Source organism: Scyliorhinus canicula, chromosome 1, assembly GCF_902713615.1.
Source record: "Scyliorhinus canicula chromosome 1, sScyCan1.1, whole genome shotgun sequence".
Classification (NCBI taxonomy): Eukaryota; Metazoa; Chordata; class Chondrichthyes; order Carcharhiniformes; family Scyliorhinidae; genus Scyliorhinus; species Scyliorhinus canicula.
The window spans coordinates 214823047-214838219 of NC_052146.1; the positions used below are offsets into that span (position 1 = coordinate 214823047).

The 15173-nt window shown below is 45.4% G+C and overlaps 1 long non-coding RNA gene across 2 annotated transcripts in view; it reads left to right on the forward strand.

The window, feature by feature from the left end:
• LOC119971617 overlaps positions 1-14862 on the forward strand; it is a 36712-nt gene extending 21850 nt beyond the window's left edge. The window contains exons 1-2 of one of the 2 annotated variants that reach the window (XR_005461877.1): positions 2458-3108; positions 12483-14862. This is a non-coding gene — a long non-coding RNA (uncharacterized LOC119971617). Of the gene's footprint in view, positions 1-2457; positions 3109-12482 lie in introns of those variants that run through there. The other variant, XR_005461875.1, reaches the window with a different exon arrangement.
• Positions 14863-15173: the final 311 nt, after the last annotated feature.

Here is a 15173-nt window from a genome sequence, read left to right on the forward strand (position 1 = left end):
TGCCCCAGAACTCATTTGACATCTGAGAACTGGCCCCAACCAAATTTCTACCTCAAGAAATTGTAAAATATTGCCAATGCCGGAAATCTGAAATAAGAACAGAAGATGTCAGAAAGGCTCAACGGGTCAGGCAGCATCTGCGGAGAGAAAAACAGAGTTAATGTCTGAGGCCAATAAACATTCATCAGAGCTGTCTTTTAAGCGAGTGCACAAGCAGGAAAAGGGTGTGAGTGGCAGGTATAAGAGGGAAGGTCTGTGATACGATTGACGGCAGGACAGATTGCGATCGGCCAGATAAAGAAACAAAAGGTGGGTCGAGAGAAAGCGCAAATAGCTTCAGCAGAATCATTACCAGTACCAAATATGTGAAACAAATGGAAACTATGTTGATGATCTGAACTTATTGAACTCAATGTTGAGCTCAAGAAGCCGAAGAGCCGAATGAAGACACTTTTGTGTGTCTCTACAACATACATGTGTTTTTTACATCTTTATGCAGCATTAATATTGACAGACAGCAATCCATTAATAGCCCTTCTGGCTTCAGAAGCATGTGAGTTAATTCTTATTTGGACTTAGGGCCATGTGGGAAATGGGTGTTTAAGTTTTAGATAACACAAGGTTGGTGTGCTGGATAACATTTTCTAACAGAGGTTTAACACTGCGGTAAATATTTAATGCCACTGGTTTAGAAACCATTAAATTTGTCAGTTTTCAGGCACACTGACTTCTGATATATTGCAAGAAATGTGCAGAACTCATTCAATCTAGCGGTTATATACAACGTAGCTAAAGATGAAAGACGTCCTTTGACCCATTTGATCTCATCTTACTTGAACATCAATTCCGTCTATTGCAACCTATTAAACATTCTACTTCCTATGGTCAGATGCAACCTCTTTTTGTACATTAATAATTTACTTTGTGCACTTGCCTGATGCCATTCAGTATTTGGATTCTAATCACAGAGCAGTTAATTAAACAGTTACATTGAAACTTATAGGCCGGGATTCTCCGGTATCTGGCGGGGCGGGCCGTGACTGGCACCAAGGAGTGGCGTGAACCACTCCAGCGTCGGGCCGTCCGGAAGGTTCTAGGTGCTAGGCCAGCACTGGAGTGGATGGCGCCGCGCCAACCGGCGGCGAAGGGCCTCCGCCGGCCGGCGCGAGTTGGTGCACGTGCAGGAGAGCCAGTGTGTTCTGACACAGGCGCAGAACTGCTGCCATCATCCCTGCGCATGCGCAGGGGATTTCTTCTCCACGCCGGCCATGGCGGAGCTTCACACAGGCCGGCGAGGAGGGAAAGAGTGCCCCCATGGCACAGGCCCGCCCGCAGATTGGTGGGCCCCAATCACGGGCCAGGCCACCGTGGGGGCCTCCCCCCACGCCCCCTCGAGGACTCCGCAGGCCGCCCTCAGAGCAAGATCCCAGCAGTATGGACCTGGTCTAGTCCACGCCGGCGGGATAGGCCGAAAACGGGCGGCCGCTCGGCCCATAAGGGACTGGAGAATCGCCGGGGGGAGGGGGTGGGGAGGCACTGCCAACGGCCCCCGACAGGCGTGGCACAATCCCCGCCCCCGCCAAAAAACCGGCGCCGGAGAATTCGGCAGCCGGCGTCGGAGGGGCGGAGCGGGATTCACGTTGTCCCCCCCCAGCGATTCTCCGACCCGGCAGGAGGTCGGAGAATCCCGTGCAAAAGCTCTCAATCTATTAAAAATCATGGAAAAGAATCATAAAATACCTACAGTGCAGAAGATGGCCATTTGGCCCATTTAGTCTGCACCAACCCTCTGAAAGAGCACCCTACCCAGGCCCATTTCCCCACTCATCCCTGTAACCCCACCTAACCATTGAACACTAAGGGGCATTTCAGCATGGTCAATCCACCTAACCGGCACATCTTTGGACTGTGGCAGGAAGCCAGAGCACTGGAGGAAACCTACGCAGACAGGGGGAGAATGTACAGACTCCGCATAGACAGTCGCTCAAAATCAAAGTCGAATCTTGGTCCTTGGCGCTGTGAGGCAGCAGTGCTAACCACTGTGCCACCATGCTGCCCATTTAAACCATTTATTATCTCTTCACCGGAATCAGTTACTTTCCCTACAAATAAAAATTCCAACAAAAGTACAGGCAATGATAAAATCACTGAAGATGTAAGAAATTGAGTTGGTGAAAAAAATAACGTGAACTAGAGTTTCCATAAGACTAATTCTGATCATATCAAGACCTGCTTGAGATCAATTATTTGTGACCACTGGAAGCAGTACAGTGAGGAAAATTTATAATTTCTGTAAAATATCTAGGGAATCAATAAGCGTTTTAAAAATGTTTGAAAAGGATTTTTAAGAGTTTGCATCAATGGTGAAGATATCAGTTGTAATTTTCTTGGATAATAAGAAATACTTGTCCATGTGACCCTTGACCTGGAAGTACTACCAACAGGAAGGAAGTTAAGATATGGATGTTGTGTAGCTGGCAGATAGAAAGGAGAGCTATAATAGGAGAGCTGAAGGGTGAAGGTGGATGCAGACACAAAAAGAGGAATACATAGAAGAGAAGAAGTAAAATCGCCCTCAGAAAGGCGTTAGTTATTTTGTTTGTCCAAAAAGGCGACAAAAGTTCTTGGGGGTAATGTTAGAGCTGGCTAAAAAAAAGTCCAAAATCTGGAAAGCATTGTGAATAGATCAGAAATGTTAATGAACTGAGGGTTTTTACCTGACATGGCCCAACTGTGAACTGGGTGTTATTAATTGTTTGTTTGAAAAAGAAATCTGGACAGCTGCACCCAAGATGATCATGCCCCAAGAAAAGAGGGTTCATAGAAGTGTGCCTTGCTGATGATAATCATACTTCCAAACTCAGTGGTGAAAGCTGGTGTCTGATTAGACTCCTAACCTATCCTGTAAGAATAATGAATAGCACATTGTGCCACATAATGTGGAGTGATGTGAATTCTTGTGGTTGTGTAAGATGTCTCTTTATTGTATTGACTATTTAAAGTGAAATTTAGCTTTTCACTTGAAGTGTAATTTGTCTGTTAATTCATGTTTACCCTATGTTGGTCCAATTCATTTCACAGTAAACATTACAAAAGTGAAATATTTTGGTAAGTTCTTCACTTAAATATTGTAAATATTGGTTGTTTTTGTTTACCGTTCCCTCTCGGGAACATATTTCTAAGTGTAAGATAATTGCTGACCGCTGTTGTAGCTATTGTATTGTCAACAAAGGGATACAAGAAATAATTCATAGACTAAGACTGAAATGAGGTCACACAAGCTCAAAGATAAGTAGCTTACCTGCTTTTAAGGTCAGTAACTAAGCTAATTTCCTGTTGTATCTCTCCCATCCGACCTATCCCCGTGTGCACATTTCCGCATAGGTTGCATCATCAAATATGTACCTATTCGCGTTCTAAAATTAATTATATAAAATTGTACTATTAGAAATGGAGCTGAAACATTCTACATACCATTACATCATCAGCATAATTTCTATCTGTAAAAATCATGTGCAAATAATGCTGAGCCTTTTAAACCATTGAACTGTAATTGAGGGGTTTTATAAATATTTATTTTTATTTACCCTTTTGTGGAATGTGGGTATCATTGGCAATGCCAGCATTTGTTGCCCATCCCTAATTAATTGTGGGCCAATCCTATTGCTGTGGTTCTGAAGTCACATTTACATCAGACCAGATGGCAGATCTCCTTTCCGAAAGGACATTTATGAACCAGATGAGTTTGTACAACCATCAATGATGGTTTCATGGTCACTAGCTTTCATTAGTTGATTTTAAATTCCAACAGTATAGTGGGATTTAAACTTGTATCACCCCAGAGCATTAAGCTGGGTCTGATTACTAGACCACTGATATTCCTACACTGCTATCTGCCACTATGGTCCAGAGAATGAAATTTATCCATGCCTACAGCAGAAAATGTAGCAGATTGGAAACCCATTTTTCACTGTGTCTCACCCTTTATCCACTAAGGTCACAGAACCACATTTCAAACTCTTTTTGAAGACTGGGGGCAGGACTCACTCAGCCTGGGCCCGAGCCGGAGAATCCCCGTGACCGACGCGAATCGTGCCATGCCGCCCCGACGCTGGCACGTGATTCTCCGCAGAGCGGAGAATTGCCCCATTGGCGCATCGCTGGTCGGGGGCCGCTCTACGTGGCCGCTCTATGCGGCCGTCCTGACTATTCCTGGCCCGAGACAGGCCGAGCAGCTGTTGTAAATAAAGCCGAGTCATGCCGACGCTGTCCACCCCTGCTCTCAGCCGGTGGGAACTCGGCGGGGAAGGGTTGGGGGGGCAGCCTGTTTGGGGGGGGGGGGGGGTCCGACCCTGGAGGTGGGGCGGGGGGGGGGGGTCCCGACCCTGGAGGGGGCCTCTGATGTGGCCTGGCCCGTGATCGGGGCCCATCAATCGGTGGGCCGGCCTCTCTGGCTGGGAGCTTCCTTTCTTCCGCGCTGGCCCCTGTAGCCCTGCGCCATGTTGCATCGGGACCGGCGCGTTGAAGGGAGTCACTGCGCTTCCGTGCATTGGTGCCAGTGCCACTGCGCATGCGCGGACCGCGTGGCGCCCAGTTGACACCAGGATCAGCAGCTGGCGTGGCGTGAACTGCTCCAGTGCCATGCTGGCCCCCTGTAGGGGCCAGAATTGCTGATCCTGAGGCCGTGTTGACGCCGTCCAGAAACGCGACGGCGTTTCCGACGGTGTCATCACTTAGCCTCAGGATCACAGAATCCTACCCTGGTTTCTGAACAGATAACTTCTGTTATATGATGGACTTTAACATTGAGACAAAATGTGGATACGTGTATAGAATATCCTTGGTGGTTTCCAGCTGTTCTTGAGAAAGGGATCTTCTGGTCCCACCGTAGAGGCATCCCTGTCACATGTTTCCCAGCAGCGGGTGGTTGGATTCAATGCAAAATCCCATTGACAACGGCAGGACCAGAAAATCCTGCCACCAGCCAACAGTGGGCCGCATCCTACCACCGAGAAACATGCCATGGGGGACACGGAAAATACCTCTCCCAAACTCCAGTCAGCATTCCCAGTATATAACAATATGTATTCCAGACTAATTATTCTATTGGTAAAGAGAAATGAACTGGTGGAGGCCACCTTAGCTATCGGGCCACGTTAAAAGTTAGTTTGGTCACGGATCACAAGGTTCTGGATTGGAACACAAATTCACTTTGGGGCTGGGTTCATTAGAAGTTAATCTAAAGTGGATTCTGTTTTGTAAGTGTGCAGGTAAAGCTTATGCTGAGCATCTGAAAACTCTCTCGAGTGCAGAGACCCCAAGATGCGATAACAAGCATGTTGACGGAATATGACACTTATAATCTGCTCCCTGCTGAGTAAAAGTGCACACACGGATTCCATTACCACATTCATTAGACTCCAGTGCACTTCAACTTAAAAGGGCTTATTGGCTTTAATTGTGTGCAAATCATTGGCTTGTAACAACCAACCCAGTCACTAATTTACTCACTGCTTAAACTTGCGCAGTGACAATGTATAACTTAGTACAGATAGCTGGCTGAAATATAAAGAGGCCCAGGAACAGATGAGATTTAATTTTTGGCACCAAAGAATGATTGATTTATTGGTCCATTTGGCTCACATCATCCATAGTCATGTGGAATGTAAACTTCAGTGGTAAGGTAGAAGGTAATGTGCAATGCACCCATTTTGCAGGTACATACATAATCAGTGAAGACCTTGATTTCAAAATTCGCATCCTTAATTTCAAATCTCTCCATCTTCTCCTCCCCCCCCCCCCCCCCCCCCATCTCTGTAACCCACTACAACCTACAATGGAAATCTCTGCACTTTTCTAATTCTGTCATTTGAGCACAGCCAGAATTTTATTGCGCCACCACTGACTGTCAGACCTTAGCGATGCCTAGGCTGTAAGCTCTGGAATTCTCTCCCTAACCCGTTCCATCTCTCTACCTCTCTGTCCTCCATTACAACTCTCTCTTAAAACCTATCCCTTTGACTACGTTTTGGGTCACATGTCCTAATATCTCCTTAAGTAGCCCATAGTAAAAGTTTGCTTGATAATCACTCCTGTGATGCACCTTGGACAAGATTTTCTATGGTGCAGTTCCGCTGTCCTGCCACCTGAAGAGATGATAGAAGAAATAGGCCAATAAACTAGACTTTCTTTGGTGTCAGAAATGAAAGCTCCAGGGAGCGTTAATTGATAGGAGACAGGACATTCCACCCCCCCCCCCCCTCTTCCTCCAGAGCAAATCCCACCTCAGAGAACTGCCAGACAATCAGATTGGCTGGCAGCATTGTGGACCTGACAGCAGTTGTCGGGTTTGGCATGGCACACAGTCCTAGATTCTAAGTCCCGGAGTTTAGGATCAAGTAAGTTTGAGGAATGGGGCTCTCGTGGCAGGGAAGGGGTCGTAGGACCAAGCATGTGGGGGTATTGCTGGATAGACTGGGGGTGGGGGGACGGCAAGGGAAGGGAGCACCCATAGCTGGCAGAAATTTTGGGGGGGCACCCTAAAAGTGTGGGTTAGAGGGTGGTGGGCAGGCCCTACCCGAAAACCCCCTACCCGAAACCCAATGGAAGCGTCTGCAAAGTCCTGCCCCATCTAATGTTTTACTATGTTCAAGAAACTATATAATAAATACTAGTTGTTGCTGTTGTTGCCTTTTAGTCAGTCTTAAGCATTGCCTGGGCAGAACACAGGAAGGATAATCTGGCATGGAGCTTTGCACGCCAGTTACAGAAGCAGCTGAGATTTCTTTCCATTAATTTCAAAGGATGGAACATTCAACAATGTTCCTTGCCAAAGTTCCCTTTCTGTACTTTTCCCAGGCAATGCTCAATTCCCAGAATATAAAGACCTACATCTACTCAAATGTATAATCTTCATAATTGTCATTAGCATGAGGTAAAATCATACTAAAATATATTTACAGTACCTTGCTCATGATCTGACTTTGTCTCTGCTTCATTCAATAGCTGTCCTGTGATTAACGTGAACAGTAATCCAGCGCTGGCAATGTGGTTTTTATTTATATACAAACATATGAAATAGGAGCAGTAGCATACCATTTGGCCCCTCGAGCCTGCTCCACCATTCAAGAAGATCACAGCTGATCTGTTTGTGTTCCAAATTCCACATTCCCATTTTGCACAATAACCTTTGACTCCTTTGTCTAACAAGAACCTATCTACGGCTGCCTAAATAGTATTCAATGACCCCATCTCCACTCCTTCTGAGGCAGCAAGTTTCAAAGTCGCACAACCCACGGCAGCGCAATGGTTAGCCATGTGGCTTCACAGCACCAGGGTCCTGGGTTCGATTCCCGCTTGGGTCACTGTCTAAGCGGAGTCTGCACATTCTCCCCGTGTCTGTGTGAGCTTCCTCCCACAAGTCCCGAAAGATGTACTTGTTAGGTGAATTGGACATTCTGAATTCTCCCTCCATGTACCCAAACAGGTGCCGGAATGTGGCGACTAGGGGATTTTCACAGTGATTTCATTGCAGTGAGTCTACTTGTGACACAAGTAAAGATTATGGAAAAAAATGTTTCTTCATCTCTGTCCTAAAAAGGCAACACCGAATTTAAAACAGTGTTCCCTAGTTCTGGAATCACCCACAAGAGGAAACATCCTTTCCATATATATTATATATCTTTATATCCTTCAATCAAGTCACTGCTCACTCTTCTAAACTTCAGTCGAAACGTGCCCAGTCTGTCCAACCTTTTCTCATAAGACAACCCGCTCATTCCAGGTATTAGTCTGGTAAGCCTCATCTGAACTGCCTCCAACGTAATTACATCCTTCCTTACATAAGGAGACCAAAACTGTTTGACCTTAGAGATAAGGGACTGGATTCTCCATCGCCGGGATCCTCATTTTCACTTACGCCCACGGATTTCCTGACTATATGTGGGTGGCCATAATGGGAAACTCCATTGGCTGACTGCCAGGATGGAGAATTCCGCTGCGGGTGGGGGCGCGCTGCACCAGAAAACAGGTGCGGCAGGATGGACAATCCTGCCCAAGGTCACCCAAAACCTCTCAACAAAATGTAAGGAAACATTTCCATTTTAAAAATAAATTTAGAGTACCCAATTCATTTTTTCCAATTAAGTGGATCTTTAGCGTGGCCAATCCACCTACCCTCCAAGGGCAGGCTTCTCCGACCCCCCCCGCCCCGCCCCGCCCCGCCCGCCGGCCGAATTCTCTGGCACCGTTTTTTTGGCAGAGGTGGGGATTGCGCCGTGCCAGTCGGGGGCCATTGACAGTGGCCCCCCGGCGATTCTCCGGTCTCCGATGGGGGCAAAACCCACAGAAAGACAGGGAGAATGTGCAAACTCCACATGGACAGTGACCCATTGCTGGGATTGAACCTGGGACCTCGGTGCCATGAGGCATGAGTGTGAACCACTGCGCCACCGAGCTGCCCTGAGGAAACATTTCTTTAAAGGTGAAGTTCAGTGATGCTCAAGCCAAATGCTGTTAGCGATGTCTGCTAAGGCTTTAGAAATCACCGAGAAGCCAAAGTTAAATGAAGACATAATACGGATATGCTAATTAAAGCTCAATAAAAGGTTCCAACATAAATAAAACTCTGGAGCAAGGCTATGGGCTTGGGACTCTGGCCTTGGGAGCCTCTGGGTCTGAGTTGTCTGTGGACAGCAGAATTTAGACTATGAGATAATTATTAACACAAATGAATGGTTAATTCAAATTGGTCCAAGGAAGTGCAGGTTAGGTAGATTGGACATGCTAAATTGCCCTTAGTACCCAAAAGGGTTGGGTGGGGTTGCTGAGTTACGTGGGTTGGTTGCTCTTTCCAAGGGCCGGTGCAGACTCGATGGGCTGAGTGGCCTCCTTCTGCACTGTAAATTCTATGTCTATGTCTATGTTGATCGGTATGAATACACAGTCAATTAGTCAGTTAGTCAATGATAATTACCAGCTTGGTCAAATTGACAAAGTTGCAAGCATCTCATTGGCAGAAGTGGTCATGTTATTTACCTGCAATCAATCAGATTGGTTTCCAGTTCATATTCAATTTTATAGGGATTACATTTGTAACTCAAATTTTACTAATTATATGTTCACTGTCATGTTCCAAAGTGTATATGCTATAATTAATAATGATTGATAGTAATCAATATTACTCTTGCCGCATTATTATATACCCAGCTACTGTTTCCTTGATGTAAATAACGATTGTAAGCCTTTTTAACACATTATGATTTCCAATTCTCTGCCTGAGATTAATGAAAATATAATAGCACGAATTATTACAAATATTACATCTGAATTTGATCTCATGACTAATTTAGAATTCCAACCTCTCCCACCAAGGCTAAAAGGCTAATCCATTAACTAATTCCTATTTCATCTTAGATGATGATTTCAAAATAACAAATAACGGTCAAGAAGACTTATTTCTGCACAAAAGAGCAGACTGGGGTGACCTGAGAGTGATCTTTAAAATTCTGAATGGGTTGGACAGGGTAGATGTGGAGAGTGTTCCCACCTGGGGGAGAATCCAAAGCTCGGGGCCATGAATACAAGACAGTATTATGATCAAGTGAGGAAGGGTCAAATAGCTCCTCTCTTTTCTCTCTCCTCATTTGACCACAAGAGGTATTTTGTTCAACAAAAGTTACATGTGCCAATTCAGTAAGCTTTTAACTGTTTACTTGATGATCTAAGTAATATAGTTTAAGGAATATTGCAATTTGTGCACACTCCTGCACACACACACACGTACATGCACACAAATACACATTTACACACACAGATGGCGGAATCTTAGCAGAATTTGGCAAACCATCTGGCTCAGACTGAAAACAGGCGTGTAGCTCTCCAGTTGCACAGAACCGTTTTCTCTCCGGATATTGGGCCTCTTTAAAGAAGAAAAATGAGTGGTTTATGCCATCACTCTGGCATGTTGGGGCCTGATAGAGCCGGCCACTGGCTCCACAGAGATTGGAGCTCAACCTTAAAGGGTGAATTGATCGGCATTGAAATCTAATGGCCACCAACCCCCACCAAGGATGTCCTGGTGGTCTCCCCCCCCCCCCCCCCCCCCCCCCCCCCCCACCCTCGACAATCATCACAGGCTCCAACAACCACAGAAGTATCACCGGCAACCCCACCTCCTCGTTACCAAATCCCCCCCCCCCCCCGACCACAAATAAATAAACCTCCAACTGGGGCTCCTACTAGATCCCACCCTGGTACTGCACATCGACAGTGCCAACCTGGCAGTGCCAACCTGCGTTGGGACAGTGCCAAGGTACATAGATCATAGCTGGGAATTCTTTGTTCAACCAGGATCACATTGTACAAGTGATTATGCTTATAGTAATAATCTTTATTGTCACAAGTAGGCTTACAATAACACTGGAATGCAATTACTGTGAAAAGCCCCAAGTCATCACACTCCGGCGCCTGTTCGGGTGCATTGAGGGAGGATTCAGAATGTTCAATCCACCTAACCTGCATGTCTTTCGGGACTTGTGGGAGGAAACCGGAGCACCCGGATGAAATGCACGCAGACACGGGGAGAATGTACAGACTCTGCACGGACAGTGATCCAAGCCGGGAATTGAACCTGGAACCCTGGCACTGTGAAGCAACCGTGCTAGCCACTGTGCTACCGTGCACCCTGAATAGTTTGTCTCCACCCAGTTGTGCACCCAGATGACTAGCTGGCCGCTTTGCTAATGGGATAGGATATGCCCCCCCCCCCATTCATCCTCTTTCAAGGCCATTCTTCCTGGTGTGGGTTTTCCAAACAGATTATCTGCATTTCAATGGTTTTTGGAATGTAGAAGGTACAGTAATGCAAATGTACATCCATCCTTGTCTGTGATACCAAGGCACTGGAATGTGGCATTTGGCTTTTTAAAATAAATGAGGAGTTTACAGAAAATAAATTCAAAAATAGTTTTTGATATAACTCTTGGGGCGGGATTCTCCCGCAACTGGCCGGATGGCTCGACGTTAACGCCAAGAGCAGCGCGAATCCTCCGCACTTCCGGGGGCTAGGCCGTTGGCGGAGGGGTTGGAGCTGCGCCACCCAGAGCCTGAGGGCCGGTGCAAGTTGGCGCGTGCACAGAACCGCTGGTGTGGTTCTGAGCATGCGCAGGGGGGTTCTTCTCCGCACTGGCCATGGCGGAGCCCTACAGAGGCTGGCGCAGAGGGAAAGAGTGCCTCCACGTCACAGGCCCACCCGCAGATCAGTGGGCCCCGATCGTGGGCCAGGCCACCCCCCCCCAGGGCCAGATCCCCCACGCCCCCCTGAGGACCCCACCAGCTGGCCGACAAGCCAGGTCCCGCCATAATGGATCATGTCCATTTCATGCCAGCGGGACTGGCCAGGAAACGAAGGCCGCTCGGCCCATCGGGGCCCAGAGAATAGAGAATTGCCGGGGGGGGGGGGGGGCGCTGCCAACGGCCCCCGACCAGTGCGGCGTAAACCCTGCACCCACTCGCAAACCGGCGCCGGAGAATACGGCAGCCGGCATCGGAGCGGCAGGGCGGGTTTCACGCTGTCCCCCGGGGATTCTCCGACCCAGCGGGGGGGGGGGGGGGAGGGGGGGGGGGGTCAGAGAATCTCGCCCTCGGTTTCGCAACAATAATTACTAATAAATCCAATAGGGAAATTCGGAGAAATCTCTTCACTCAGAGTAGTTGGGATGTGGACCTGGCTACCGCAGGAAATGGTTGAGGTAAATAGCTTCGGTATTTTCAAAAGGAAACTAGATGAGTGCATGAGAGAAAAGGGAAGAGAAATATACATTTAAAGACTGAGATGCAGTAAAGAGAATGGGAAAGGCTGATGTGGAGTACAGATGCAAGTACAGGCTAGTTGGCTGATTCCGGGCTGTAGATTCATTGTAATTCTCTGCAATTTATTTATTCAGGAGCAGTTGTACATCACAATACTACCTATTCTCTGTGGAACTGTGTAACATACAGTACAAAAACTGTATATCTTTCCTTTTAATCATTCATTGTCTCTGACTTAAATCTTTTTTGACATCTTAGGCAGAAAGCAAGCAGTTCTTGGGCTTACAAGCAAGGTTGACTGAAGGGAGGAAACACATGTTCACTGCTGGACTGAGCCTCTTAAGCAAGGAATGACAACCTTTCAACCCTTTCCCTAGTCAATGTGTCAAATGCTCCTTTTATTCAATTTCTTCACAACTGTTTCAAAGAGATAATTTGACATATTTGGTATCATAAAGCACTTATTCCTTCAGAATTGAAATGCAGCATTTGATTTAGCGAATATAACACTTGATTGTGGCTAAATTGACAAGTGTTGAGGCTACTGTCAATATATTTCATTTGTCAAGTGATTTTAGAAGCGGTAAGGTTGATAGCTAAGCTTCTTGGCAGCGATATAGCAATTGCACTGTAATGAAGCTGATCATGTCTGTCCTTTTCTATTTTGACAGATGACAAACTCTCCTGCAGAGCATACTATAGCACATGGAATAAGACCATTCAGCATCTGACCAGTGGATGGAATACATAACTGTCGCTGAAGGAAAACCAACACTCCAAATGCAAATTATTTGTGTTTTCCTTTAATTCTTCAACAGGCAGTTATTGAGTTGGGCCCTACCTGGAAATTACATTTGTTCATCTACAGTACGTGATTAGTGCTTCAGTGTAAAAAAGAAGGGAATTATTTGCACCCCCTCTCCCACCCCCGCCACTGTGCGCAAGCATGATGCATCACCACATTGACAACAGCAAATATTCTGCCCTTTTATTACACATTGAGCCATTGGGAAATGTTGGTATCTGATTCTGGCCCTTACCCAATTACAGTGAGACTTCTTGTACCTCTGCTCACCAAGTGTAACTTCATTATGAGATTATCCTTCATGAAAGGATAAAAAATATTCAAGAGATTCAGCTTGAGGTGGTCAGGCAGTACAGAATGCGACAGAGTCAGTTTGTTTTGAGCAGTGTGAACATTTTGTGGGATAGGTACAGAGCATAGCTGCATGGCGCAGAGTATTACAATGCGCAGCAAACGGAACACTGCATTGGTGCACACAACTGTGACCTTTAAATTGACACCATGATATACAATACCAATTAAGTGTGGATTTGATCTCAGAACTTTGGAGTTGAATCCAGTCAACTATGCCACAAAGGCCATTGTTTTCATCTGCAGAATTCTATATTTTCTTTGGTTTAAGTGTGAAATGTTAATTTCATGTCTACAAATACAGCTTAGTGTGGCTGCCAGTTTCTGGAATTTATGCAGCTCATTGGCAACAGTTGCACTTGACTTACCATTTCTTAGTTTAGGAACTACCTTTGCACAAGTTGAATAAATATTCTGGCATAAATTGCTCCAGGTGTGTGATGTTTGCTTTCAAGACAAACAAAGCTGCCTGAATGTGGTGCCGTAAATATAGAATAAGCAAAACGCTTATTCAAAATAAAACTGAACCAGTATTTTTTTCAGCACAGGGCGTGTCAACATGTCACTACCGGACAGCAGTGTAATCATAGCTGAAAGCAATGTTAAAAGATGCAGAAACAGAACTCTGGGAGTCAAATGAACATACCATGGTGATTCAAATTGCAATGATGTTGAAAATGGAGACTGCGTTTCTATAGCCCCTTTCACGATCCTAAGCCGTACCAAAGCACTTTACAGCCAATGAAGTGATTTTTGAAGTGCAGTCACTACTTGTAATGTAGGAAATACATTAATGATCACCGTGTAATAATATATCCCTTGACTATCCTCTTCATGTCTTGAGTACCTTACCAGTATCTCTGACAGCTGATTATTACGGAAATGATCATCATTCCAATCTTTTAAAATGCAAGGATGATCCATTTGAAACCAGTGTTGTAGCTATCATTGTGCAGTACTATGTGAACTTTGCAGCAGGCCGTGCATTATTCATGAATCATGTTTTGCAGGATTAAGATAATCGCCCATCTTTCCTTCATGGTCAAAGTAATAGTGAGGTATGATTGTTGCCAGGAATACACAATCAATATGCTTTTGGTTATTAGTACCGGATTAATAATTTAAAGTCCCAAATAATACCATCCTCCCTCTCTGATATCCTGTAAATTCTTCCAATAATTTTGGCCTTTGTTTTGCAAACTCAACAGTTTGAAATTGATCTTCAACTTCACAACGTCCATGTTATTACAAATGGGAGTCACTTGCTAACACTCTTTAGGAAAGAAGAAATGAAAACATCAAATGCCCATCTTCAAAGAGACAACTTTCTCCGCGGAGCTCACTATCCAAATAGAGGAGAGCTCTACTGTTTCTACATAATTCACTTAGCAAGCTGCAAATTATTTACAGACGCAGCCATAAAGACATCTGCTGATGATACCAGAGAACTCGCAGCCCATTTGTCCACATTTGTAGCGACCTCATCTTCGTGACAATTGAAGGAACGTTTTCTTGGCGTTGTGTTTCGATGGCTATGAAATGTAATCTGTTTATATCGGCCAACAAAAGGCAGCCAGGAAAGAAAAGCAGTTTTGCCCCTAATACATTGGGGGAAGTTTGGTATAGGGGAGTATGTTGCACCCAGATTCTCTCAGTCAACTGTCTGTGAAAAATATAATTGATTGTCCCAGTCTGATTACATTAAAATCATGAAGCTGTTCCCCAGTGTAAACATGTATTCAGGTTGGACAAATTCAATTTGTAACGGCAATATGGTTATTTTCTTTACACTTTAAGTTCAGTTACACAGCCCTTTTCAAGGTCTTGAAAATACAGAGGGAGAGGGAAGGGGGATTCTGACTGCTAAAAAACTGTAAATAAATAACTTGCATTTATTACGCATTGGTTGTGTGCATCACTGGCTGGGTCAGTATTTATTCCCCATCCCTAATTTCCCTCATACTGAGTGGCCATTTAAGAATCACATGTAGGCCAGACCAGGTAAGGACGACAGATTTCCTTCCCTAAAAGACATTAGTGAACCAGATGGATTTTTACGACAATTGTTTCACGGTCACCATGAGATTTTTAATTCCAGATTTTTATTGAATTCAAATTTCACCATCTGCCATGGCGAGCTTATTAGTCCAGCGATATTACACTACACCACAGCCTCTACTTGACATGGCCCCGCTGGCACTCAGAG